Below are 27,921 nucleotides of genomic sequence, written 5' to 3'. Positions count from 1 at the left end.
GCCACTGGAATCAAGCTATCCTGGCTGAAGAGGGGTGAAACGCTGAAATCGGTCCTAGAATGCTTGTTTCCAGTCCCGGGAGGACCTGGCCTGGCAGTTCGGGCTGGACTGTTCCCATTGGGCACAGGGTCAAGACTGATTTGCATATGGCTGGGTCCAAACTGGAATGGCATGGTTCGCAAAAAAACGATGGATTTGGGCCCAGATCTCTGTACTGGGGTGAATGTATGACATTGTTCTGAATTCTGTCCATCAATAGTTCTTTTTGCATTTGTCACACCGAGTGGGACGGGTATGCTCAGACGTGAGTCCCGTGCTCTCCATGCCACTGGAATCAAGCTATCCTGGCTGAAGAGGGGTGAAACCCCGAAACCGGTCCTAGGATGCATGTTTACAGTCCAGGGAGGACCTGGCCTGGTAGTTCGGGCTGGACTGCTCCCATTGGGCACAGGGTCAAGACTGATTTGCATATGGCTGGGTCCAAATTGGAGTGGCATGGTGAGCAAAAAAACGATGGATTTGGGCCCAGATCTCTGTACTGGGGTGAATGTATGACATTGTTCTGCATTCTGTCAATCAATAGTTCTTTTTGCATTTGTCACCCCAAGTGGGACGGGTATGCTCAGACGTGAGTCCCGTGCTCTCCATGCCACTGGAATCAAGCTATCCTGGCTGAAGAGGGGTGAAACCCTGAAACCGGTCCTAGGATGCTTTTTTCCAGTCCAGGGAGGACCTGGCCTGGCAGTTCTGGCTGGACTGTTTCCATTGGGCACAGGGTCAAGACTGATTTGCATATGGCTGGGTCCAAACTGGAATGGCATGGTGAGCAAAAAAACGATGGATTTGGGCCCAAATCTCTGTACTGGGGTGAACATATGACATTGTTCTGCATTCTGTCCATCAATAGTTTTTTTTGCATTTGTCACCCAGAGTGGGACAGGTATGCTCAGACGTGAGTCCCGTGCTCTCCATGCCATTGGAATCAAGCTATCCTGGATGAAGAGGGGTGAAACCCCGAAACCGGTCCTAGGATGCTTGTTTCCAGTCCAAGGAGGATCTGGCCTGGCAGTTCGGGCTGGACTGTTCCCATTGGGCACAGGGTCAAGACTGATTTGCATATGGCTGGGACCAAACTGGAATGGCATGGTGAGCAAAAAAACGATGGATTTGGGTCCAGATCTCTGTACTGGGGTGAATGTATGACATTGTTCTGCATTCTGTCCATCAATAGTTCTTTTAGCATTTGTCACCCCGAGTGGGACAGGTATGCTCAGACGTGAGTCCCGTGCTCTCCATGCCACTGGAATCAAGCTATCCTAGCTGAAGAGGGTTGAAACCCCGAAACCGGTCCTAGGATGCTTGTTTCCAGTCCAAGGAGGACCTGGCCTGGCAGTTCGGGCTGGACTGTTCCCATTGGGCACAGGGTCAAGACTGATTTGCATATGGCTGGGTCCCAACTGGAATGGCATGGTGAGCAAAAAAACTATGGATTTGAGTCCAGATCTCTGTACTGGGGTGAATGTATGACATTGTTCTGCATTCTGTCCATCAATAGTTCTTTTTGCATATGTCACCCCGAGTGGGACGGGTATGCTCAGACGTGAGTCCCGTGCTCTCCATGCCACTGGAATCAAGCTATCCTGGCTGAAGAGGGGTGAAACCCTGAAATCGGTCCTAGGATGCTTGTTTCCAGTCCAGGGAGGACCTGGCCTGGCAGTTCAGGCTGGACTGTTCCCATTGGGCACAGGGTCACGACTGAATTGCACATGGCTGGGTCCAAACTGGAATGGCATTGTGAGCAAAAAAACGATGGATTTGAGCACAGATCTCTGTACTGGGGTGAATGTATGACATTGCTCTGCATTCTGTCCATCAATAGTTCTTTTTTGCATTTGTCACTCCGAGTGGGATGGGTATGCTCAGACGCGAGTCCCGTGCTCTCCATGCCACTGGATTCAAGCTATCCTGGCTGAAGAGGGGTGAAACCCCGAAACCGGCCCTAGGATGCTTGTTTCCAGTCCAGGGAGGACCTGGACTGGCAGTTCGGACTGGACTGTTCCCATTGGGCACAGGGTCAAGACTGATTTGGTTATGGCTGGGTCCAAACTGGAATGGCATGGTGAGCAAAAAAAAGATGGATTTGGGTCCAGATCTCTGTACTGGGGTGAATGTATGACATTGTTCTGCATTCTGTCAATCAATAGTTCTTTTTGCATTTGTCACCCCGAGTGGGACGGGTATGCTCAGACGTGAGTCCCGTGCTCTCCATGCCACTGGAATCAAGCTATCCTGGCTGAGGAGGGGTGAAACCCCGAAACGGGTCCTAGGATGCTTGTTTCCAGTCCAGGGAGGACCTGGCCTGGCAGTTCGGGCTGGACTGTTTCCATTGGGCACAGGGTCAAGACTGATTTGCATATCGCTGGGTCCAAACTGGAATGACATGGTGAGCAAAAAAACGATGGATTTGGGCCCAGATCTCTGTACTGGGGTGAATGTATGACATTGTTCTGTATTCTGTCCATCAATAGTTCTTTTTGCATTTGTAACCCCGAATGGGACGGGTATGCTCAGACGTTAGTCCCGTGCTCTCCATGGCACTGGAATCAAGCTATCCTGGCTGAAAAGGGGTGAACCCCCAAAACCGTCCTAGGATGCTTGTTTCCAGTCCAGGGAGGACCTGGCCTGGCAGTTTGGGCTGGACTGTTCCCATTGGGCACAGGGTCAAGACTGATTTGCATATGGCTGGGTCCAAACTGGAATGGCATGGTGAGCAAAAAAACGATGGATTTGGGCCCAGATCTCTGTACTGGGGTGAATGTATGACATTGTTCTGCATTCTGTCCATCAATAGTTCTTTTTGCATTTGTCACACCGAGTGGGACGGGTATGCTCAGACGTGAGTCCCATGCTCTCCATGCCACTGGAATCAAGCTATCCTGGCTGAAGAGAGGTGAAACCCCGAAACCGCTCCTAGGATGCTTGTTTCCAGTCCAGGGAGGACCTGGCCTGGCAGTTCGGGCTGGACTGTTTCCATTGGGCACAGGGTCAAGACTGATTTGCATATGGCTGGGTCCAAACTGGAATGGCATGGTGAGCAAAAAAACGATAGATTTGGGCCCAGATCTCTGTACTCGGGTGAATGTATGACATTGTTCTGCATTCTGTCCATCAATAGTTCTTTTTGCATTTGTCATCCCGAGTGGGACAGGTATGCTCAGACGTGAGTCCCGTGCTCTCCATGCCACTGGAATCAAGCAATCCTGGCTGAAGAGGGTTGAAACCTCGAAACCGGTCCTAGGATGCTTGTTTCCAGTCCAGGGAGGACCTGGCCTGGCAGTTCGGGCTGGACTATTCCCATTGGGCACAGGGTCAAGACGGATTTGCATATGGCTGGGTCCAAACTGGAATGGCATGGTGAGCAAAAAAACGATGGATTTGTGTCCAGATCTCTGTACTGGGGTGAATGTATGACATTGTTCTGCATTCTGTCCATCAATAGTTCTTTATGCATTTGTCACCCCGAGTGGGACGGGTATGCTCAGACGTGAGTCCCATGCTCTCCATGCCACTGGAATCAAGCTATCCTGCCTGAAGAGGGGTAAAACCCCGAATCCGGTCCTAGGATGCTTGTTTCCAGTCCAGGGAGGACCTGGCCTGGCAGTTCGGGCTGGACTGCGTGGAGAAGTGTAGCTCACTGGTTAGAGGAGGCATACCCTGAAGCAGAGATCAGGCCCGGGACCTGGGTTCGATTCCCGACGCGGCAGGGTCCAGAACCCAATTGTCCATGGACTCGATAATTCTCGAAACCGGTCCTAGGATGCTTGTTTCCAGTCCAGGGAGGACCTGGCCTCACAGTTCGTGCTGGACTGTTCCCATTGGGCACAGGGTCAAGACTGATTTCCATATGGCTGGGTCCACACTGGAATAGCATGGTGAGCAAAAAAACGATGGATTTGGGCCCAGATCTCTGTACTGGGGTGAATGTATGACATTGTTCTGCATTCTGTCCATCAATAGTTCTTTTTGCATTTGTAACCACGAGTGGGACGGGTATGCTCAGACGTGAGTCCCGTGCTCTCCATGGCACTGGAATCAAGCTATCCTGGCTGAAAAGGGGTGAACCCCCGAAACCGGTCCTAGGGTGCTTGTTTCCAGTCCAGGGAGGACCTAGCCTGGCAGTTTGGGCTGGACTGTTCCCATTTGGCACAGGGTCAAAACTGATTTGCATATGGCTGGGTCCAAACTGGAATGGCATGGTGAGCAAAAAAACGATGGATTTGGGCCCAGATCTCTGTACTGGGGTGAATGTATGACATTGTTCTGCATTCTGTCCATCAATAGTTCTTTGTGCATTTGTCACACCGAGTGGGACGGGTATGCTCTGACGTGAGTCCCGTGCACTCCATGCCACTGGAATCAAGCTATCCTGGCTGAAGAGAGGTGAAACCCCAAAACCGGTCCTAGGATGCTTGTTTCTAGTCCAGGGAGGACCTGGCCTGGCAGTTCGGGCTGGACTGTTTCCATTGGGCACAGGGTCAAGACTGATTTGCATATGGCTGGGTCCAAACTGGAATGGCATGGTGAGCAAAAAAACGATAGATTTGGGCCCAGATCTCTGTACTCGGGTGAATGTATGACATTGTTCTGCATTCTGTCCATCAATAGTTCTTTTTGCATTTGTCACCCCGAGTGGGACAGGTATGCTCAGACGTGAGTCCCGTGCTCTCCATGCCACTGGAATCAAGCTATCCTGGCTGAAGAGGGTTGAAACCTTGAAACCGGTCCAGGGATGCTTGTTTCCAGTCCAGGGAGGACCTGGCCTGGCAGTTCCGGCTGGACTATTCCCATTGGGCACAGAGTCAAGACGGATTTGCATATGGCTGGGTCCAAACTGGAATGGCATGGTGTGCAAAAAAACGATGGATTTGTGTCCAGATCTCTGTACTGGGGTGAATGTATGACATTGTTCTGCATTCTGTCCATCAATAGTTCTTTATGCATTTGTCACCCCGAGTGGGACTGGTATGCTCAGACGTGAGTCCCGTCCTCTCCATGCCACTGGAATCAAGCTATCCTGGCTGAAGAGGGGTGAAACCCCGAAACCGGTCCTAGGATGCTTGTTTCCAGTCCAGGAAGGACCTGGCCTGGCAGTTCGGGCTGGACTGTTCCCATTGGGCACTGGGTCAAGACTGATTTCCATATGGCTGGGTCCACACTGGAATAGCATGGTGAGCAAAAAAACGATGGATTTGGGCCCAGATCTCTGTACTGGGGTGAATGTATGACATTGTTCTGTATTCTGTCCATCAATAGTTCTTTTTGCATTTGTAACCACGAGTGGGACGGGTATGCTCAGATGTGAGTCCCGTGCTCTCCATGGCACTGGAATCAAGCTATCCTGGATGAAAATGGGTGAACCCCCGAAACCGGTCCTAGGGTGCTTGTTTCCAGTCCAGGGAGGACCTGGCCTGGCAGTTTGGGCTGGACTGTTCCCATTTGGCACAAGGTCAAGACTGATTTGCATATGGCTGGGTCCAAACTGGAATGGCATGGTGAGCAAAAAAACGATGGATTTGGGCCCAGATCTCTGTACTGGGGTGAATGTATGACATTGTTCTGCATTCTGTCCATCAATAGTTCTTTTTGCATTTGTCACACCGAGTGGGACGGGTATGCTCAGACGTGAGTCCCTTGCACTCCATGCCACTGGAATCAAGCTATCCTGGCTGAAGAGAGGTGAAACCCCGAAACCGGTCCTAGGATGCTTGTTTCCAGTCCAGGGAGGACCTGGCCTGGCAGTTCGGGCTGGCCTGTTTCCATTGGGCACAGGGTCAAGACTGATTTGCATATGGCTGGGTCCAAACTGGAATGGCATGGTGAGCAAAAAAACGATAGATTTGGGCCCAGATCTTTGTACTCGGGTGAATGTATGACATTGTTCTGCATTCTGTCCATCAATAGTTCTCTTTGCATTTGTCACCCCGAGTGGGACAGATATGCTCAGACGTGAGTCCCGTGCTCTCCATGCCACTGGAATCAAGCTATCCTGGCTGAAGAGGGTTGAAACCTTGAAACCGGTCCTAGGATGCTTGTTTCCAGTCCAGGGAGGACCTGGCCTGGCAGTTCCGGCTGGACTATTCCCATTGGGCACAGGGTCAAGACGGATTTGCATATGGCTGGGTCCAAACTGGAATGGCATGGTGAGCAAAAAAACGATGGATTTGTGTCCAGATCTCTGTACTGGGGTGAATGTATGACATTGTTCTGCATTCTGTCCATCAATAGTTCTTTATGCATTTGTCATCCCGAGTGGGACGGGTATGCTCAGTGGTGAGTCCTGTGCTCTCCATGCCACTGGAATCAAGCTATCCTGGTTGAAGAGGGGTGAAAGCCCGAAATCGGTCCTAGGATGCTTGTTTCCAGTCCAGGGAGGACCTGGCCTGGCAGTTCGGGCTTGACTGTTCCCATTGGGCACAGGGTCAAGACTGATTTGCATATGGCTGGGTCCAAACTGGAATGGCATGGTGAGCAAAAAAACGATGGATTTTGGCCCAGATCTCTGTGAAGGATGAATGTATGACATTGTTCGGCATTCTGTAGATCAATAGTTCTTTTTTGCATTTGTCACCCCGAGTGGGACTGGTATGCTCAGACGTGAGTCCCGTCCTCTTCATGCCACTGGAATCAAGCTATCCTGGCTGAAGAGGGGTGAAACCCCGAAACCAGTCCTAGGATGCTTGTTTCCAGTCCAGGGAGGACCTGGCCTGGCAGTTCGGGCAGGACTGTTCCCATTGGGAATAGGGTCAAGACTGATTTGCATATGGCTGGGTCCAAACTGGAATGGCATGGTGAGCAAAAAAACGATGGATTTGGGCCCATATCTCTGTAGTGGGGTGAATGTATGACATTGTTCTGAATTCTGTCCATCAATAGTTCTTTTTGCATTTGTCACACCGAGTGGGACGGGTATGCTCAGACGTGAGTCCTGTGCTCTCCATGCCACTGGAATCAAGCTATCCTGGCTGAAGAGGGGTGAAACCCCGAAACCGGTCCTAGGATGCTTGTTTCCAGTCCAGGGAGGACCTGGCCTGGCAGTTCGGGCTGGACTGTTTCCAGTGGGCACAGGGTCAAGACTGATTTGCATATGGCTGGGACCAAACTGGAATGGCATGGTGAGCAAAAAAACGATGGATTTGGGCCCAGATCTCTGTACTGGGGTGAATGTATGACATTGTTCTGCATTCTGTCCATCAATAGTTTTTTTTGCATTTGTCACCCCGAGTGGGACAGGTATGCTCAGACGTGAGTCCTGTGCTCTCCATGCCACTGGAATCAAGCTATCCTGGTGGAAGAGGGTTGAAACCCCGAAACCGGTCCTAGGATGCTTGTTTCCAGTCCAGGGAGGACCTGGCCTGGCAGTTCGGGCTGGACTGTTCCTATTGGGCACAGGGTCAAGACTGATTTGCATATGGCTGGGTCCAAACTGGAATGGCATGATGAGCAAAAAAACGATGGATTTTGGCCCAGATCTCTGTACTGGGGTGAATGTATGACATTGTTCTGCATTCTGTACATCAATAGTTCTTTTTTGCATTTGTCACCCCGAGTGGGACGGGTATGCTCAGACGTGAGTCCCATGCTCTCCATGCCACTGGAATCAAGCTATCCTGGCTGAAGAGGGGTGAAACCCCGAAACCAGTCCTAGGATGCTTGTTTCCAGTCCAGGGAGGACCTGGCCTGGCAGTTCGGGCTGGAAAGTTCCCATTGGGCACAGGGTCAAGACTGATTTGGATATGGCTGGGTCCAAACTGGAATGGCATGGTGAGCAAAAAAACGATGGATTTGGGCCCAGATCTCTGTACTGGGGTGAATGTATGACATTGTTCTGCATTCTGTCCATCAATAGTTCTTTTTGCATTTGTCACACCGAGTGGGACGGGTATGCTGAGACGTGAGTCCTGTGCTCTCCATGGCACTGGAATCAAGCTATCCTGCCTGAAGAGGGGTGAAACCCCGAAACCGGTCCTAGGATGCTTGTTTCCAGTCCAGGGAGGACCTGGCCTGGCAGTTCGGGCTGGGCTGCTCCCATTGGGCACAGGGTCAAGACTGATTTCCATATGGCTGGGTCCAAACTGGAATGGCATGATGAGCAAAAAAACGATGGATTTAGGCCCAGATCTCTGTACTGGGGTGAATGTATGACATTGTTCTGCATTCTCTCCATCAATAGTTCTTTTTTGCATTTGTCACCCCGAGTGGGACGGGTATGCTCAGACGTGAGTCCCGTGCTCTCCATGCCACTGGAATCAAGCTATCCTGGCTGAAGAGGGGTGAAACCCCGAAATCGGTCCTAGGATGCTTGTTTCCAGTCCAGGGAGGCCCTGGCCTGGCAGTACAGGCTGGACTGTTCCCATTGGGCACAGGGTCAAGACTGATTTGCATATGGCTGGGTCCAAACTGGAGTGGCATGGTAGGAAAAAAACGATGGATTTGGGCCCAGATCTCTGTACTGGGGTGAATGTATGACATTGTTCTGCATTCTGTCAAGAAATAGTTCTTTTTGCATTTGTCACCCCGAGTGGGACGGGTATGCTCAGACGTGAGTCCCGTGCTCTCCATGCCACTGGAATCAAGCTATCCTGGCTGAAGAGGGATGAAACCCCGAAACCGGTCCTAGGATGCTTGTTTCCAGTCCAGGGAGGACCTGGCCTCGCAGTTCGTGCTGCACTGTTCCCATTGGGCACAGGGTCAAGACTGATTTCCATATGGCTGGGTCCAAACTGGAAGAGCACGGTGAGCAAAAAAACGATGGATTTGGGCCCAGATCTCTGTACTGCGGTGAATGTATGACATTGTTCTGCATTCTGTCCAACAATAGTTCTTTTTGCATTTGTCACACCGAGTGGGACGGGTATGCTCAGACGTGAGTCCCGTGCTCTCCATGCCACTGGAATCAAGCTATCCTGGCTGAAGAGGGGTGAAACGCTGAAATCGGTCCTAGAATGCTTGTTTCCAGTCCCGGGAGGACCTGGCCTGGCAGTTCGGGCTGGACTGTTCCCATTGGGCACAGGGTCAAGACTGATTTGCATATGGCTGGGTCCAAACTGGAATGGCATGGTTCGCAAAAAAACGATGGATTTGGGCCCAGATCTCTGTACTGGGGTGAATGTATGACATTGTTCTGAATTCTGTCCATCAATAGTTCTTTTTGCATTTGTCACACCGAGTGGGACGGGTATGCTCAGACGTGAGTCCCGTGCTCTCCATGCCACTGGAATCAAGCTATCCTGGCTGAAGAGGGGTGAAACCCCGAAACCGGTCCTAGGATGCATGTTTACAGTCCAGGGAGGACCTGGCCTGGTAGTTCGGGCTGGACTGCTCCCATTGGGCACAGGGTCAAGACTGATTTGCATATGGCTGGGTCCAAATTGGAGTGGCATGGTGAGCAAAAAAACGATGGATTTGGGCCCAGATCTCTGTACTGGGGTGAATGTATGACATTGTTCTGCATTCTGTCAATCAATAGTTCTTTTTGCATTTGTCACCCCAAGTGGGACGGGTATGCTCAGACGTGAGTCCCGTGCTCTCCATGCCACTGGAATCAAGCTATCCTGGCTGAAGAGGGGTGAAACCCTGAAACCGGTCCTAGGATGCTTTTTTCCAGTCCAGGGAGGACCTGGCCTGGCAGTTCTGGCTGGACTGTTTCCATTGGGCACAGGGTCAAGACTGATTTGCATATGGCTGGGTCCAAACTGGAATGGCATGGTGAGCAAAAAAACGATGGATTTGGGCCCAAATCTCTGTACTGGGGTGAACATATGACATTGTTCTGCATTCTGTCCATCAATAGTTTTTTTTGCATTTGTCACCCCGAGTGGGACAGGTATGCTCAGACGTGAGTCCCGTGCTCTCCATGCCATTGGAATCAAGCTATCCTGGATGAAGAGGGGTGAAACCCCGAAACCGGTCCTAGGATGCTTGTTTCCAGTCCAAGGAGGATCTGGCCTGGCAGTTCGGGCTGGACTGTTCCCATTGGGCACAGGGTCAAGACTGATTTGCATATGGCTGGGACCAAACTGGAATGGCATGGTGAGCAAAAAAACGATGGATTTGGGTCCAGATCTCTGTACTGGGGTGAATGTATGACATTGTTCTGCATTCTGTCCATCAATAGTTCTTTTAGCATTTGTCACCCCGAGTGGGACAGGTATGCTCAGACGTGAGTCCCGTGCTCTCCATGCCACTGGAATCAAGCTATCCTAGCTGAAGAGGGTTGAAACCCCGAAACCGGTCCTAGGATGCTTGTTTCCAGTCCAAGGAGGACCTGGCCTGGCAGTTCGGGCTGGACTGTTCCCATTGGGCACAGGGTCAAGACTGATTTGCATATGGCTGGGTCCCAACTGGAATGGCATGGTGAGCAAAAAAACTATGGATTTGAGTCCAGATCTCTGTACTGGGGTGAATGTATGACATTGTTCTGCATTCTGTCCATCAATAGTTCTTTTTGCATATGTCACCCCGAGTGGGACGGGTATGCTTAGACGTGAGTCCCGTGCTCTCCATGCCACTGGAATCAAGCTATCCTGGCTGAAGAGGGGTGAAACCCTGAAATCGGTCCTAGGATGCTTGTTTCCAGTCCAGGGAGGACCTGGCCTGGCAGTTCAGGCTGGACTGTTCCCATTGGGCACAGGGTCACGACTGAATTGCACATGGCTGGGTCCAAACTGGAATGGCATTGTGAGCAAAAAAACGATGGATTTGAGCACAGATCTCTGTACTGGGGTGAATGTATGACATTGCTCTGCATTCTGTCCATCAATAGTTCTTTTTTGCATTTGTCACCCCGAGTGGGATGGGTATGCTCAGACGTGAGTCCCGTGCTCTCCATGCCACTGGATTCAAGCTATCCTGGCTGAAGAGGGGTGAAACCCCGAAACCGGCCCTAGGATGCTTGTTTCCAGTCCAGGGAGGACCTGGCCTGGCAGTTTGAACTGGACTGTTCCCATTGGGCACAGGGTCAAGACTGATTTGGTTATGGCTGGGTCCAAACTGGAATGGCATGGTGAGCAAAAAAAAGATGGATTTGGGTCCAGATCTCTGTACTGGGGTGAATGTATGACATTGTTCTGCATTCTGTCAATCAATAGTTCTTTTTGCATTTGTCACCCCGAGTGGGACGGGTATGCTCAGACGTGAGTCCCGTGCTCTCCATGCCACTGGAATCAAGCTATCCTGGCTGAGGAGGGGTGAAACCCCGAAACGGGTCCTAGGATGCTTGTTTCCAGTCCAGGGAGGACCTGGCCTGGCAGTTCGGGCTGGACTGTTTCCATTGGGCACAGGGTCAAGACTGATTTGCATATCGCTGGGTCCAAACTGGAATGACATGGTGAGCAAAAAAACGATGGATTTGGGCCCAGATCTCTGTACTGGGGTGAATGTATGACATTGTTCTGTATTCTGTCCATCAATAGTTCTTTTTGCATTTGTAACCCCGAGTGGGACGGGTATGCTCAGACGTTAGTCCCGTGCTCTCCATGGCACTGGAATCAAGCTATCCTGGCTGAAAAGGGGTGAACCCCCAAAACCGTCCTAGGATGCTTGTTTCCAGTCCAGGGAGGACCTGGCCTGGCAGTTTGGGCTGGACTGTTCCCATTGGGCACAGGGTCAAGACTGATTTGCATATGGCTGGGTCCAAACTGGAATGGCACGGTGAGCAAAAAAACGATGGATTTGGGCCCAGATCTCTGTACTGGGGTGAATGTATGACATTGTTCTGCATTCTGTCCATCAATAGTTCTTTTTGCATTTGTCACACCGAGTGGGACGGGTATGCTCAGACGTGAGTCCCATGCTCTCCATGCCACTGGAATCAAGCTATCCTGGCTGAAGAGAGGTGAAACCCCGAAACCGCTCCTAGGATGCTTGTTTCCAGTCCAGGGAGGACCTGGCCTGGCAGTTCGGGCTGGACTGTTTCCATTGGGCACAGGGTCAAGACTGATTTGCATATGGCTGGGTCCAAACTGGAATGGCATGGTGAGCAAAAAAACGATAGACTTGGGCCCAGATCTCTGTACTCGGGTGAATGTATGACATTGTTCTGCATTCTGTCCATCAATAGTTCTTTTTGCATTTGTCATCCCGAGTGGGACAGGTATGCTCAGACGTGAGTCCCGTGCTCTCCATGCCACTGGAATCAAGCAATCCTGGCTGAAGAGGGTTGAAACCTCGAAACCGGTCCTAGGATGCTTGTTTCCAGTCCAGGGAGGACCTGGCCTGGCAGTTCGGGCTGGACTATTTCCATTGGGCACAGGGTCAAGACGGATTTGCATATGGCTGGGTCCAAACTGGAATGGCATGGTGAGCAAAAAAACGATGGATTTGTGTCCAGATCTCTGTACTGGGGTGAATGTATGACATTGTTCTGCATTCTGTCCATCAATAGTTCTTTATGCATTTGTCACCCCGAGTGGGACGGGTATGCTCAGACGTGAGTCCCATGCTCTCCATGCCACTGGAATCAAGCTATCCTGCCTGAAGAGGGGTAAAACCCCGAATCCGGTCCTAGGATGCTTGTTTCCAGTCCAGGGAGGACCTGGCCTGGCAGTTCGGGCTGGACTGCGTGGAGAAGTGTAGCTCACTGGTTAGAGGAGGCATACCCTGAAGCAGAGATCAGGCCGGGACCTGGGTTCGATTCCCGACGCGGCAGGGTCCAGAACCCAATTGTCCATGGACTCGATAATTCTCGAAACCGGTCCTAGGATGCTTGTTTCCAGTCCAGGGAGGACCTGGCCTCACAGTTCGTGCTGGACTGTTCCCATTGGGCACAGGGTCAAGACTGATTTCCATATGGCTGGGTCCACACTGGAATAGCATGGTGAGCAAAAAAACGATGGATTTGGGCCCAGATCTCTGTACTGGGGTGAATGTATGACATTGTTCTGCATTCTGTCCATCAATAGTTCTTTTTGCATTTGTAACCACGAGTGGGACGGGTATGCTCAGACGTGAGTCCCGTGCTCTCCATGGCACTGGAATCAAGCTATCCTGGCTGAAAAGGGGTGAACCCCCAAAACCGGTCCTAGGGTGCTTGTTTCCAGTCCAGGGAGGACCTAGCCTGGCAGTTTGGGCTGGACTGTTCCCATTTGGCACAGGGTCAAAACTGATTTGCATATGGCTGGGTCCAAACTGGAATGGCATGGTGAGCAAAAAAACGATGGATTTGGGCCCAGATCTCTGTACTGGGGTGAATGTATGACATTGTTCTGCATTCTGTCCATCAATAGTTCTAAGTGCATTTGTCACACCGAGTGGGACGGGTATGCTCTGACGTGAGTCCCGTGCACTCCATGCCACTGGAATCAAGCTATCCTGGCTGAAGAGAGGTGAAACCCCAAAACCGGTCCTAGGATGCTTGTTTCCAGTCCAGGGAGGACCTGGCCTGGCAGTTCGGGCTGGACTGTTTCCATTGGGCACAGGGTCAAGACTGATTTGCATATGGCTGGGTCCAAACTGGAATGGCATGGTGAGCAAAAAAACGATAGATTTGGGCCCAGATCTCTGTACTCGGGTGAATGTATGACATTGTTCTGCATTCTGTCCATCAATAGTTCTTTTTGCATTTGTCACCCCGATTGGGACAGGTATGCTCAGACGTGAGTCCCGTGCTCTCCATGCCACTGGAATCAAGCTATCCTGGCTGAAGAGGGTTGAAACCTTGAAACCGGTCCAGGGATGCTTGTTTCCAGTCCAGGGAGGACCTGGCCTGGCAGTTCCGGCTGGACTATTCCCATTGGGCACAGGGTCAAGACGGATTTGCATATGGCTGGGTCCAAACTGGAATGGCATGGTGAGCAAAAAAACGATGGATTTGTGTCCAGATCTCTGTACTGGGGTGAATGTATGACATTGTTCTGCATTCTGTCCATCAATAGTTCTTTATGCATTTGTCACCCCGAGTGGGACTGGTATGCTCAGACGTGAGTCCCGTCCTCTCCATGCCACTGGAATCAAGCTATCCTGGCTGAAGAGGGGTGAAACCAAAAAACCGGTCCTAGGATGCTTGTTTCCAGTCCAGGAAGGACCTGGCCTGGCAGTTCGGGCTGGACTGTTCCCATTGGGCACTGGGTCAAGACTGATTTCCATATGGCTGGATCCACACTGGAATAGCATGGTGAGCAAAAAAACGATGGATTTGGGCCCAGATCTCTGTACTGGGGTGAATGTATGACATTGTTCTGTATTCTGTCCATCAATAGTTCTTTTTGCATTTGTAACCACGAGTGGGACGGGTATGCTCAGATGTGAGTCCCGTGCTCTCCATGGCACTGGAATCAAGCTATCCTGGCTGAAAATGGGTGAACCCCCGAAACCGGTCCTAGGGTGCTTGTTTCCAGTCCAGGGAGGACCTGGCCTGGCAGTTTGGGCTGGACTGTTCCCATTTGGCACAAGGTCAAGACTGATTTGCATATGGCTGGGTCCAAACTGGAATGGCATGGTGAGCAAAAAAACGATGGATTTGGGCCCAGATCTCTGTACTGGGGTGAATGTATGACATTGTTCTGCATTCTGTCCATCAATAGTTCTTTTTGCATTTGTAACACCGAGTGGGACGGGTATGCTCAGACGTGAGTCCCGTGCACTCCATGCCACTGGAATCAAGCTATCCTGGCTGAAGAGAGGTGAAACCCCGAAACCGGTCCTAGGATGCTTGTTTCCAGTCCAGGGAGGACCTGGCCTGGCAGTTCGGGCTGGCCTGTTTCCATTGGGCACAGGGTCAAGACTGATTTGCATATGGCTGGGTCCAAACTGGAATGGCATGGTGAGCAAAAAAACGATAGATTTGGGCCCAGATCTTTGTACTCGGGTGAATGTATGACATTGTTCTGCATTCTGTCCATCAATAGTTCTCTTTGCATTTGTCACCCCGAGTGGGACAGATATGCTCAGACGTGAGTCCCGTGCTCTCCATGCCACTGGAATCAAGCTATCCTGGCTGAAGAGGGTTGAAACCTTGAAACCGGTCCTAGGATGCTTGTTTCCAGTCCAGGGAGGACCTGGCCTGGCAGTTCCGGCTGGACTATTCCCATTGGGCACAGGGTCAAGACGGATTTGCATATGGCTGGGTCCAAACTGGAATGGCATGGTGAGCAAAAAAACGATGGATTTGTGTCCAGATCTCTGTACTGGGGTGAATGTATGACATTGTTCTGCATTCTGTCCATCAATAGTTCTTTATGCATTTGTCATCCCGAGTGGGACGGGTATGCTCAGGCGTGAGTCCTGTGCTCTCCATGCCACTGGAATCAAGCTATCCTGGTTGAAGAGGGGTGAAAGCCCGAAATCGGTCCTAGGATGCTTGTTTCCAGTCCAGGGAGGACCTGGCCTGGCAGTTCGGGCTGGACTGTTTCCAGTGGGCACAGGGTCAAGACTGATTTGCATATGGCTGGGACCAAACTGGAATGGCATGGTGAGCAAAAAAACGATGGATTTGGGCCCAGATCTCTGTACTGGGGTGAATGTATGACATTGTTCTGCATTCTGTCCATCAATAGTTTTTTTTGCATTTGTCACCCCGAGTGGGACAGGTATGCTCAGACGTGAGTCCTGTGCTCTCCATGCCACTGGAATCAAGCTATCCTGGTGGAAGAGGGTTGAAACCCCGAAACCGGTCCTAGGATGCTTGTTTCCAGTCCAGGGAGGACCTGGCCTGGCAGTTCGGGCTGGACTGTTCCTATTGGGCACAGGGTCAAGACTGATTTGCATATGGCTGGGTCCAAACTGGAATGGCATGATGAGCAAAAAAACGATGGATTTTGGCCCAGATCTCTGTACTGGGGTGAATGTATGACATTGTTCTGCATTCTGTACATCAATAGTTCTTTTTTGCATTTGTCACCCCGAGTGGGACGGGTATGCTCAGACGTGAGTCCCATGCTCTCCATGCCACTGGAATCAAGCTATCCTGGCTGAAGAGGGGTGAAACCCCGAAACCGGTCCTAGGATGCTTGTTTCCAGTCCAGGGAGGACCTGGCCTGGCAGTTCGGGCTGGAAAGTTCCCATTGGGCACAGGGTCAAGACTGATTTGGATATGGCTGGGTCCAAACTGGAATGGCATGGTGAGCAAAAAAACGATGGATTTGGGCCCAGATCTCTGTACTGGGGTGAATGTATGACATTGTTCTGCATTCTGTCCATCAATAGTTCTTTTTGCATTTGTCACACCGAGTGGGACGGGTATGCTGAGACGTGAGTCCTGTGCTCTCCATGGCACTGGAATCAAGCTATCCTGCCTGAAGAGGGGTGAAACCCCGAAACCGGTCCTAGGATGCTTGTTTCCAGTCCAGGGAGGACCTGGCCTGGCAGTTCGGGCTGGGCTGCTCCCATTGGGCACAGGGTCAAGACTGATTTGCATATGGCTGGGTCCAAACTGGAATAGCATGGTGAGCAAAAAAACGATGGATTTAGGCCCAGATCTCTGTACTGGGGTGAATGTATGACATTGTTCTGCATTCTCTCCATCAATAGTTCTTTTTTGCATTTGTCACCCCGAGTGGGACGGGTATGCTCAGACGTGAGTCCCGTGCTCTCCATGCCACTGGAATCAAGCTATCCTGGCTGAAGAGGGGTGAAACCCCGAAATCGGTCCTAGGATGCTTGTTTCCAGTCCAGGGAGGCCCTGGCCTGGCAGTACAGGCTGGACTGTTCCCATTGGGCACAGGGTCAAGACTGATTTGCATATGGCTGGGTCCAAACTGGAGTGGCATGGTAGGAAAAAAACGATGGATTTGGGCCCAGATCTCTGTACTGGGGTGAATGTATGACATTGTTCTGCATTCTGTCAAGAAATAGTTCTTTTTGCATTTGTCACCCCGAGTGGGACGGGTATGCTCAGACGTGAGTCCCGTGCTCTCCATGCCACTGGAATCAAGCTATCCTGGCTGAAGAGGGATGAAACCCCGAAACCGGTCCTAGGATGCTTGTTTCCAGTCCAGGGAGGACCTGGCCTCGCAGTTCGTGCTGCACTGTTCCCATTGGGCACAGGGTCAAGACTGATTTCCATATGGCTGGGTCCAAACTGGAAGAGCACGGTGAGCAAAAAAACGATGGATTTGGGCCCAGATCTCTGTACTGCGGTGAATGTATGACATTGTTCTGCATTCTGTCCAACAATAGTTCTTTTTGCATTTGTCACACCGAGTGGGACGGGTATGCTCAGACGTGAGTCCCGTGCTCTCCATGCCACTGGAATCAAGCTATCCTGGCTGAAGAGGGGTGAAACGCTGAAATCGGTCCTAGAATGCTTGTTTCCAGTCCCGGGAGGACCTGGCCTGGCAGTTCGGGCTGGACTGTTCCCATTGGGCACAGGGTCAAGACTGATTTGCATATGGCTGGGTCCAAACTGGAATGGCATGGTTCGCAAAAAAACGATGGATTTGGGCCCAGATCTCTGTACTGGGGTGAATGTATGACATTGTTCTGAATTCTGTCCATCAATAGTTCTTTTTGCATTTGTCACACCGAGTGGGACGGGTATGCTCAGACGTGAGTCCCGTGCTCTCCATGCCACTGGAATCAAGCTATCCTGGCTGAAGAGGGGTGAAACCCCGAAACCGGTCCTAGGATGCATGTTTACAGTCCAGGGAGGACCTGGCCTGGTAGTTCGGGCTGGACTGCTCCCATTGGGCACAGGGTCAAGACTGATTTGCATATGGCTGGGTCCAAATTGGAGTGGCATGGTGAGCAAAAAAACGATGGATTTGGGCCCAGATCTCTGTACTGGGGTGAATGTATGACATTGTTCTGCATTCTGTCAATCAATAGTTCTTTTTGCATTTGTCACCCCAAGTGGGACGGGTATGCTCAGACGTGAGTCCCGTGCTCTCCATGCCACTGGAATCAAGCTATCCTGGCTGAAGAGGGGTGAAACCCTGAAACCGGTCCTAGGATGCTTTTTTCCAGTCCAGGGAGGACCTGGCCTGGCAGTTCTGGCTGGACTGTTTCCATTGGGCACAGGGTCAAGACTGATTTGCATATGGCTGGGTCCAAACTGGAATGGCATGGTGAGCAAAAAAACGATGGATTTGGGCCCAAATCTCTGTACTGGGGTGAACATATGACATTGTTCTGCATTCTGTCCATCAATAGTTTTTTTTGCATTTGTCACCCCGAGTGGGACAGGTATGCTCAGACGTGAGTCCCGTGCTCTCCATGCCATTGGAATCAAGCTATCCTGGATGAAGAGGGGTGAAACCCCGAAACCGGTCCTAGGATGCTTGTTTCCAGTCCAAGGAGGATCTGGCCTGGCAGTTCGGGCTGGACTGTTCCCATTGGGCACAGGGTCAAGACTGATTTGCATATGGCTGGGACCAAACTGGAATGGCATGGTGAGCAAAAAAACGATGGATTTGGGTCCAGATCTCTGTACTGGGGTGAATGTATGACATTGTTCTGCATTCTGTCCATCAATAGTTCTTTTAGCATTTGTCACCCCGAGTGGGACAGGTATGCTCAGACGTGAGTCCCGTGCTCTCCATGCCACTGGAATCAAGCTATCCTAGCTGAAGAGGGTTGAAACCCCGAAACCGGTCCTAGGATGCTTGTTTCCAGTCCAAGGAGGACCTGGCCTGGCAGTTCGGGCTGGACTGTTCCCATTGGGCACAGGGTCAAGACTGATTTGCATATGGCTGGGTCCCAACTGGAATGGCATGGTGAGCAAAAAAACTATGGATTTGAGTCCAGATCTCTGTACTGGGGTGAATGTATGACATTGTTCTGCATTCTGTCCATCAATAGTTCTTTTTGCATATGTCACCCCGAGTGGGACGGGTATGCTTAGACGTGAGTCCCGTGCTCTCCATGCCACTGGAATCAAGCTATCCTGGCTGAAGAGGGGTGAAACCCTGAAATCGGTCCTAGGATGCTTGTTTCCAGTCCAGGGAGGACCTGGCCTGGCAGTTCAGGCTGGACTGTTCCCATTGGGCACAGGGTCACGACTGAATTGCACATGGCTGGGTCCAAACTGGAATGGCATTGTGAGCAAAAAAACGATGGATTTGAGCACAGATCTCTGTACTGGGGTGAATGTATGACATTGCTCTGCATTCTGTCCATCAATAGTTCTTTTTTGCATTTGTCACCCCGAGTGGGATGGGTATGCTCAGACGTGAGTCCCGTGCTCTCCATGCCACTGGATTCAAGCTATCCTGGCTGAAGAGGGGTGAAACCCCGAAACCGGCCCTAGGATGCTTGTTTCCAGTCCAGGGAGGACCTGGCCTGGCAGTTTGGACTGGACTGTTCCCATTGGGCACAGGGTCAAGACTGATTTGGTTATGGCTGGGTCCAAACTGGAATGGCATGGTGAGCAAAAAAAAGATGGATTTGGGTCCAGATCTCTGTACTGGGGTGAATGTATGACATTGTTCTGCATTCTGTCAATCAATAGTTCTTTTTGCATTTGTCACCCCGAGTGGGACAGGTATGCTCAGACGTGAGTCCCGTGCTCTCCATGCCACTGGAATCAAGCTATCCTGGCTGAGGAGGGGTGAAACCCCGAAACGGGTCCTAGGATGCTTGTTTCCAGTCCAGGGAGGACCTGGCCCGCAGTTCGGGCTGGACTGTTTCCATTGGGCACAGGGTCAAGACTGATTTGCATATCGCTGGGTCCAAACTGGAATGACATGGTGAGCAAAAAAACGATGGATTTGGGCCCAGATCTCTGTACTGGGGTGAATGTATGACATTGTTCTGTATTCTGTCCATCAATAGTTCTTTTTGCATTTGTAACCCCGAGTGGGACGGGTATGCTCAGACGTTAGTCCCGTGCTCTCCATGGCACTGGAATCAAGCTATCCTGGCTGAAAAGGGGTGAACCCCCAAAACCGTCCTAGGATGCTTGTTTCCAGTCCAGGGAGGACCTGGCCTGGCAGTTTGGGCTGGACTGTTCCCATTGGGCACAGGGTCAAGACTGATTTGCATATGGCTGGGTCCAAACTGGAATGGCATGGTGAGCAAAAAAACGATGGATTTGGGCCCAGATCTCTGTACTGGGGTGAATGTATGACATTGTTCTGCATTCTGTCCATCAATAGTTCTTTTTGCATTTGTCACACCGAGTGGGACGGGTATGCTCAGACGTGAGTCCCATGCTCTCCATGCCACTGGAATCAAGCTATCCTGGCTGAAGAGAGGTGAAACCCCGAAACCGCTCCTAGGATGCTTGTTTCCAGTCCAGGGAGGACCTGGCCTGGCAGTTCGGGCTGGACTGTTTCCATTGGGCACAGGGTCAAGACTGATTTGCATATGGCTGGGTCCAAACTGGAATGGCATGGTGAGCAAAAAAACGATAGACTTGGGCCCAGATCTCTGTACTCGGGTGAATGTATGACATTGTTCTGCATTCTGTCCATCAATAGTTCTTTTTGCATTTGTCATCCCGAGTGGGACAGGTATGCTCAGACGTGAGTCCCGTGCTCTCCATGCCACTGGAATCAAGCAATCCTGGCTGAAGAGGGTTGAAACCTCGAAACCGGTCCTAGGATGCTTGTTTCCAGTCCAGGGAGGACCTGGCCTGGCAGTTCGGGCTGGACTATTCCCATTGGGCACAGGGTCAAGACGGATTTGCATATGGCTGGGTCCAAACTGGAATGGCATGGTGAGCAAAAAAACGATGGATTTGTGTCCAGATCTCTGTACTGGGGTGAATGTATGACATTGTTCTGCATTCTGTCCATCAATAGTTCTTTATGCATTTGTCACCCCGAGTGGGACGGGTATGCTCAGACGTGAGTCCCATGCTCTCCATGCCACTGGAATCAAGCTATCCTGCCTGAAGAGGGGTAAAACCCCGAATCCGGTCCTAGGATGCTTGTTTCCAGTCCAGGGAGGACCTGGCCTGGCAGTTCGGGCTGGACTGCGTGGAGAAGTGTAGCTCACTGGTTAGAGGAGGCATACCCTGAAGCAGAGATCAGGCCGGGACCTGGGTTCGATTCCCGACGCGGCAGGGTCCAGAACCCAATTGTCCATGGACTCGATAATTCTCGAAACCGGTCCTAGGATGCTTGTTTCCAGTCCAGGGAGGACCTGGCCTCACAGTTCGTGCTGGACTGTTCCCATTGGGCACAGGGTCAAGACTGATTTCCATATGGCTGGGTCCACACTGGAATAGCATGGTGAGCAAAAAAACGATGGATTTGGGCCCAGATCTCTGTACTGGGGTGAATGTATGACATTGTTCTGCATTCTGTCCATCAATAGTTCTTTTTGCATTTGTAACCACGAGTGGGACGGGTATGCTCAGACGTGAGTCCCGTGCTCTCCATGGCACTGGAATCAAGCTATCCTGGCTGAAAAGGGGTGAACCCCCGAAACCGGTCCTAGGGTGCTTGTTTCCAGTCCAGGGAGGACCTAGCCTGGCAGTTTGGGCTGGACTGTTCCCATTTGGCACAGGGTCAAAACTGATTTGCATATGGCTGGGTCCAAACTGGAATGGCATGGTGAGCAAAAAAACGATGGATTTGGGCCCAGATCTCTGTACTGGGGTGAATGTATGACATTGTTCTGCATTCTGTCCATCAATAGTTCTTTGTGCATTTGTCACACCGAGTGGGACGGGTATGCTCTGACGTGAGTCCCGTGCACTCCATGCCACTGGAATCAAGCTATCCTGGCTGAAGAGAGGTGAAACCCCAAAACCGGTCCTAGGATGCTTGTTTCCAGTCCAGGGAGGACCTGGCCTGGCAGTTCGGGCTGGACTGTTTCCATTGGGCACAGGGTCAAGACTGATTTGCATATGGCTGGGTCCAAACTGGAATGGCATGGTGAGCAAAAAAACGATAGATTTGGGCCCAGATCTCTGTACTCGGGTGAATGTATGACATTGTTCTGCATTCTGTCCATCAAGAGTTCTTTTTGCATTTGTCACCCCGATTGGGACAGGTATGCTCAGACGTGAGTCCCGTGCTCTCCATGCCACTGGAATCAAGCTATCCTGGCTGAAGAGGGTTGAAACCTTGAAACCGGTCCAGGGATGCTTGTTTCCAGTCCAGGGAGGACCTGGCCTGGCAGTTCCGGCTGGACTATTCCCATTGGGCACAGGGTCAAGACGGATTTGCATATAGCTGGGTCCAAACTGGAATGGCATGGTGAGCAAAAAAACGATGGATTTGTGTCCAGATCTCTGTACTGGGGTGAATGTATGACATTGTTCTGCATTCTGTCCATCAATAGTTCTTTATGCATTTGTCACCCCGAGTGGGACTGGTATGCTCAGACGTGAGTCCCGTCCTCTCCATGCCACTGGAATCAAGCTATCCTGGCTGAAGAGGGGTGAAACCAAAAAACCGGTCCTAGGATGCTTGTTTCCAGTCCAGGAAGGACCTGGCCTGGCAGTTCGGGCTGGACTGTTCCCATTGGGCACTGGGTCAAGACTGATTTCCATATGGCTGGATCCACACTGGAATAGCATGGTGAGCAAAAAAACGATGGATTTGGGCCCAGATCTCTGTACTGGGGTGAATGTATGACATTGTTCTGTATTCTGTCCATCAATAGTTCTTTTTGCATTTGTAACCACGAGTGGGACGGGTATGCTCAGATGTGAGTCCCGTGCTCTCCATGGCACTGGAATCAAGCTATCCTGGCTGAAAATGGGTGAACCCCCGAAACCGGTCCTAGGGTGCTTGTTTCCAGTCCAGGGAGGACCTGGCCTGGCAGTTTGGGCTGGACTGTTCCCATTTGGCACAAGGTCAAGACTGATTTGCATATGGCTGGGTCCAAACTGGAATGGCATGGTGAGCAAAAAAACGATGGATTTGGGCCCAGATCTCTGTACTGGGGTGAATGTATGACATTGTTCTGCATTCTGTCCATCAATAGTTCTTTTTGCATTTGTAACACCGAGTGGGACGGGTATGCTCAGACGTGAGTCCCGTGCACTCCATGCCACTGGAATCAAGCTATCCTGGCTGAAGAGAGGTGAAACCCCGAAACCGGTCCTAGGATGCTTGTTTCCAGTCCAGGGAGGACCTGGCCTGGCAGTTCGGGCTGGCCTGTTTCCATTGGGCACAGGGTCAAGACTGATTTGCATATGGCTGGGTCCAAACTGGAATGGCATGGTGAGCAAAAAAACGATAGATTTGGGCCCAGATCTTTGTACTCGGGTGAATGTATGACATTGTTCTGCATTCTGTCCATCAATAGTTCTCTTTGCATTTGTCACCCCGAGTGGGACAGATATGCTCAGACGTGAGTCCCGTGCTCTCCATGCCACTGGAATCAAGCTATCCTGACTGAAGAGGGTTGAAACCTTGAAACCGGTCCTAGGATGCTTGTTTCCAGTCCAGGGAGGACCTGGCCTGGCAGTTCCGGCTGGACTATTCCCATTGGGCACAGGGTCAAGACGGATTTGCATATGGCTGGGTCCAAACTGGAATGGCATGGTGAGCAAAAAAACGATGGATTTGTGTCCAGATCTCTGTACTGGGGTGAATGTATGACATTGTTCTGCATTCTGTCCATCAATAGTTCTTTATGCATTTGTCATCCCGAGTGGGACGGGTATGCTCAGACGTGAGTCCTGTGCTCTCCATGCCACTGGAATCAAGCAATCCTGGTTGAAGAGGGGTGAAAGCCCGAAATCGGTCCTAGGATGCTTGTTTCCAGTCCAGGGAGGACCTGGCCTGGCAGTTCGGGCTTGACTGTTCCCATTGGGCACAGGGTCAAGACTGATCTGCATATGGCTGGGTCCAAACTGGAATGGCATGGTGAGCAAAAAAACGATGGATTTTGGCCCAGATCTCTGTGAAGGATGAATGTATGACATTGTTCGGCATTCTGTAGATCAATAGTTCTTTTTTGCATTTGTCACCCCGAGTGGGACTGGTATGCTCAGACGTGAGTCCCATGCTCTCCATGCCACTGGAATCAAGCTATCCTGCCTGAAGAGGGGTAAAACCCCGAATCCGGTCCTAGGATGCTTGTTTCCAGTCCAGGGAGGACCTGGCCTGGCAGTTCGGGCTGGACTGCGTGGAGAAGTGTAGCTCACTGGTTAGAGGAGGCATACCCTGAAGCAGAGATCAGGCCGGGACCTGGGTTCGATTCCCGACGCGGCAGGGTCCAGAACCCAATTGTCCATGGACTCGATAATTCTCGAATCCGGTCCTAGGATGCTTGTTTCCAGTCCAGGGAGGACCTGGCCTCACAGTTCGTGCTGGACTGTTCCCATTGGGCACAGGGTCAAGACTGATTTCCATATGGCTGGGTCCACACTGGAATAGCATGGTGAGCAAAAAAACGATGGATTTGGGCCCAGATCTCTGTACTGGGGTGAATGTATGACATTGTTCTGCATTCTGTCCATCAATAGTTCTTTTTGCATTTGTAACCACGAGTGGGACGGGTATGCTCAGACGTGAGTCCCGTGCTCTCCATGGCACTGGAATCAAGCTATCCTGGCTGAAAAGGGGTGAACCCCCGAAACCGGTCCTAGGGTGCTTGTTTCCAGTCCAGGGAGGACCTAGCCTGGCAGTTTGGGCTGGACTGTTCCCATTTGGCACAGGGTCAAAACTGATTTGCATATGGCTGGGTCCAAACTGGAATGGCATGGTGAGCAAAAAAACGATGGATTTGGGCCCAGATCTCTGTACTGGGGTGAATGTATGACATTGTTCTGCATTCTGTCCATCAATAGTTCTTTGTGCATTTGTCACACCGAGTGGGACGGGTATGCTCTGACGTGAGTCCCGTGCACTCCATGCCACTGGAATCAAGCTATCCTGGCTGAAGAGAGGTGAAACCCCAAAACCGGTCCTAGGATGCTTGTTTCCAGTCCAGGGAGGACCTGGCCTGGCAGTTCGGGCTGGACTGTTTCCATTGGGCACAGGGTCAAGACTGATTTGCATATGGCTGGGTCCAAACTGGAATGGCATGGTGAGCAAAAAAACGATAGATTTGGGCCCAGATCTCTGTACTCGGGTGAATGTATGACATTGTTCTGCATTCTGTCCATCAATAGTTCTTTTTGCATTTGTCACCCCGATTGGGACAGGTATGCTCAGACGTGAGTCCCGTGCTCTCCATGCCACTGGAATCAAGCTATCCTGGCTGAAGAGGGTTGAAACCTTGAAACCGGTCCAGGGATGCTTGTTTCCAGTCCAGGGAGGACCTGGCCTGGCAGTTCCGGCTGGACTATTCCCATTGGGCACAGGGTCAAGACGGATTTGCATATGGCTGGGTCCAAACTGGAATGGCATGGTGAGCAAAAAAACGATGGGTTTGTGTCCAGATCTCTGTACTGGGGTGAATGTATGACATTGTTCTGCATTCTGTCCATCAATAGTTCTTTATGCATTTGTCACCCCGAGTGGGACTGGTATGCTCAGACGTGAGTCCCGTCCTCTCCATGCCACTGGAATCAAGCTATCCTGGCTGAAGAGGGGTGAAACCAAAAAACCGGTCCTAGGATGCTTGTTTCCAGTCCAGGAAGGACCTGGCCTGGCAGTTCGGGCTGGACTGTTCCCATTGGGCACTGGGTCAAGACTGATTTCCATATGGCTGGATCCACACTGGAATAGCATGGTGAGCAAAAAAACGATGGATTTGGGCCCAGATCTCTGTACTGGGGTGAATGTATGACATTGTTCTGTATTCTGTCCATCAATAGTTCTTTTTGCATTTGTAACCACGAGTGGGACGGGTATGCTCAGATGTGAGTCCCGTGCTCTCCATGGCACTGGAATCAAGCTATCCTGGCTGAAAATGGGTGAACCCCCGAAACCGGTCCTAGGGTGCTTGTTTCCAGTCCAGGGAGGACCTGGCCTGGCAGTTTGGGCTGGACTGTTCCCATTTGGCACAAGGTCAAGACTGATTTGCATATGGCTGGGTCCAAACTGGAATGGCATGGTGAGCAAAAAAACTATGGATTTGAGTCCAGATCTCTGTACTGGGGTGAATGTATGACATTGTTCTGCATTCTGTCCATCAATAGTTCTTTTTGCATATGTCACCCCGAGTGGGACGGGTATGCTTAGACGTGAGTCCCGTGCTCTCCATGCCACTGGAATCAAGCTATCCTGGCTGAAGAGGGGTGAAACCCTGAAATCGGTCCTAGGATGCTTGTTTCCAGTCCAGGGAGGACCTGGCCTGGCAGTTCAGGCTGGACTGTTCCCATTGGGCACAGGGTCACGACTGAATTGCACATGGCTGGGTCCAAACTGGAATGGCATTGTGAGCAAAAAAACGATGGATTTGAGCACAGATCTCTGTACTGGGGTGAATGTATGACATTGCTCTGCATTCTGTCCATCAATAGTTCTTTTTTGCATTTGTCACCCCGAGTGGGATGGGTATGCTCAGACGTGAGTCCCGTGCTCTCCATGCCACTGGATTCAAGCTATCCTGGCTGAAGAGGGGTGAAACCCCGAAACCGGCCCTAGGATGCTTGTTTCCAGTCCAGGGAGGACCTGGCCTGGCAGTTTGGACTGGACTGTTCCCATTGGGCACAGGGTCAAGACTGATTTGGTTATGGCTGGGTCCAAACTGGAATGGCATGGTGAGCAAAAAAAAGATGGATTTGGGTCCAGATCTCTGTACTGGGGTGAATGTATGACATTGTTCTGCATTCTGTCAATCAATAGTTCTTTTTGCATTTGTCACCCCGAGTGGGACGGGTATGCTCAGACGTGAGTCCCGTGCTCTCCATGCCACTGGAATCAAGCTATCCTGGCTGAGGAGGGGTGAAACCCCGAAACGGGTCCTAGGATGCTTGTTTCCAGTCCAGGGAGGACCTGGCCTGGCAGTTCGGGCTGGACTGTTTCCATTGGGCACAGGGTCAAGACTGATTTGCATATCGCTGGGTCCAAACTGGAATGACATGGTGAGCAAAAAAACGATGGATTTGGGCCCAGATCTCTGTACTGGGGTGAATGTATGACATTGTTCTGTATTCTGTCCATCAATAGTTCTTTTTGCATTTGTAACCCCGAGTGGGACGGGTATGCTCAGACGTTAGTCCCGTGCTCTCCATGGCACTGGAATCAAGCTATCCTGGCTGAAAAGGGGTGAACCCCCAAAACCGTCCTAGGATGCTTGTTTCCAGTCCAGGGAGGACCTGGCCTGGCAGTTTGGGCTGGACTGTTCCCATTGGGCACAGGGTCAAGACTGATTTGCATATGGCTGGGTCCAAACTGGAATGGCATGGTGAGCAAAAAAACGATGGATTTGGGCCCAGATCTCTGTACTGGGGTGAATGTATGACATTGTTCTGCATTCTGTCCATCAATAGTTCTTTTTGCATTTGTCACACCGAGTGGGACGGGTATGCTCAGACGTGAGTCCCATGCTCTCCATGCCACTGGAATCAAGCTATCCTGGCTGAAGAGAGGTGAAACCCCGAAACCGCTCCTAGGATGCTTGTTTCCAGTCCAGGGAGGACCTGGCCTGGCAGTTCGGGCTGGACTGTTTCCATTGGGCACAGGGTCAAGACTGATTTGCATATGGCTGGGTCCAAACTGGAATGGCATGGTGAGCAAAAAAACGATAGACTTGGGCCCAGATCTCTGTACTCGGGTGAATGTATGACATTGTTCTGCATTCTGTCCATCAATAGTTCTTTTTGCATTTGTCATCCCGAGTGGGACAGGTATGCTCAGACGTGAGTCCCGTGCTCTCCATGCCACTGGAATCAAGCAATCCTGGCTGAAGAGGGGTGAACCCCCGAAACCGGTCCTAGGGTGCTTGTTTCCAGTCCAGGGAGGACCTAGCCTGGCAGTTTGGGCTGGACTGTTCCCATTTGGCACAGGGTCAAAACTGATTTGCATATGGCTGGGTCCAAACTGGAATGGCATGGTGAGCAAAAAAACGATGGATTTGGGCCCAGATCTCTGTACTGGGGTGAATGTATGACATTGTTCTGCATTCTGTACATCA

Source organism: Triturus cristatus, chromosome 1_1 (genome assembly GCF_964204655.1).
Source record: "Triturus cristatus chromosome 1_1, aTriCri1.1, whole genome shotgun sequence".
Classification (NCBI taxonomy): domain Eukaryota; kingdom Metazoa; phylum Chordata; class Amphibia; order Caudata; family Salamandridae; genus Triturus; species Triturus cristatus.
This window is presented reverse-complemented; position numbering follows the sequence as displayed.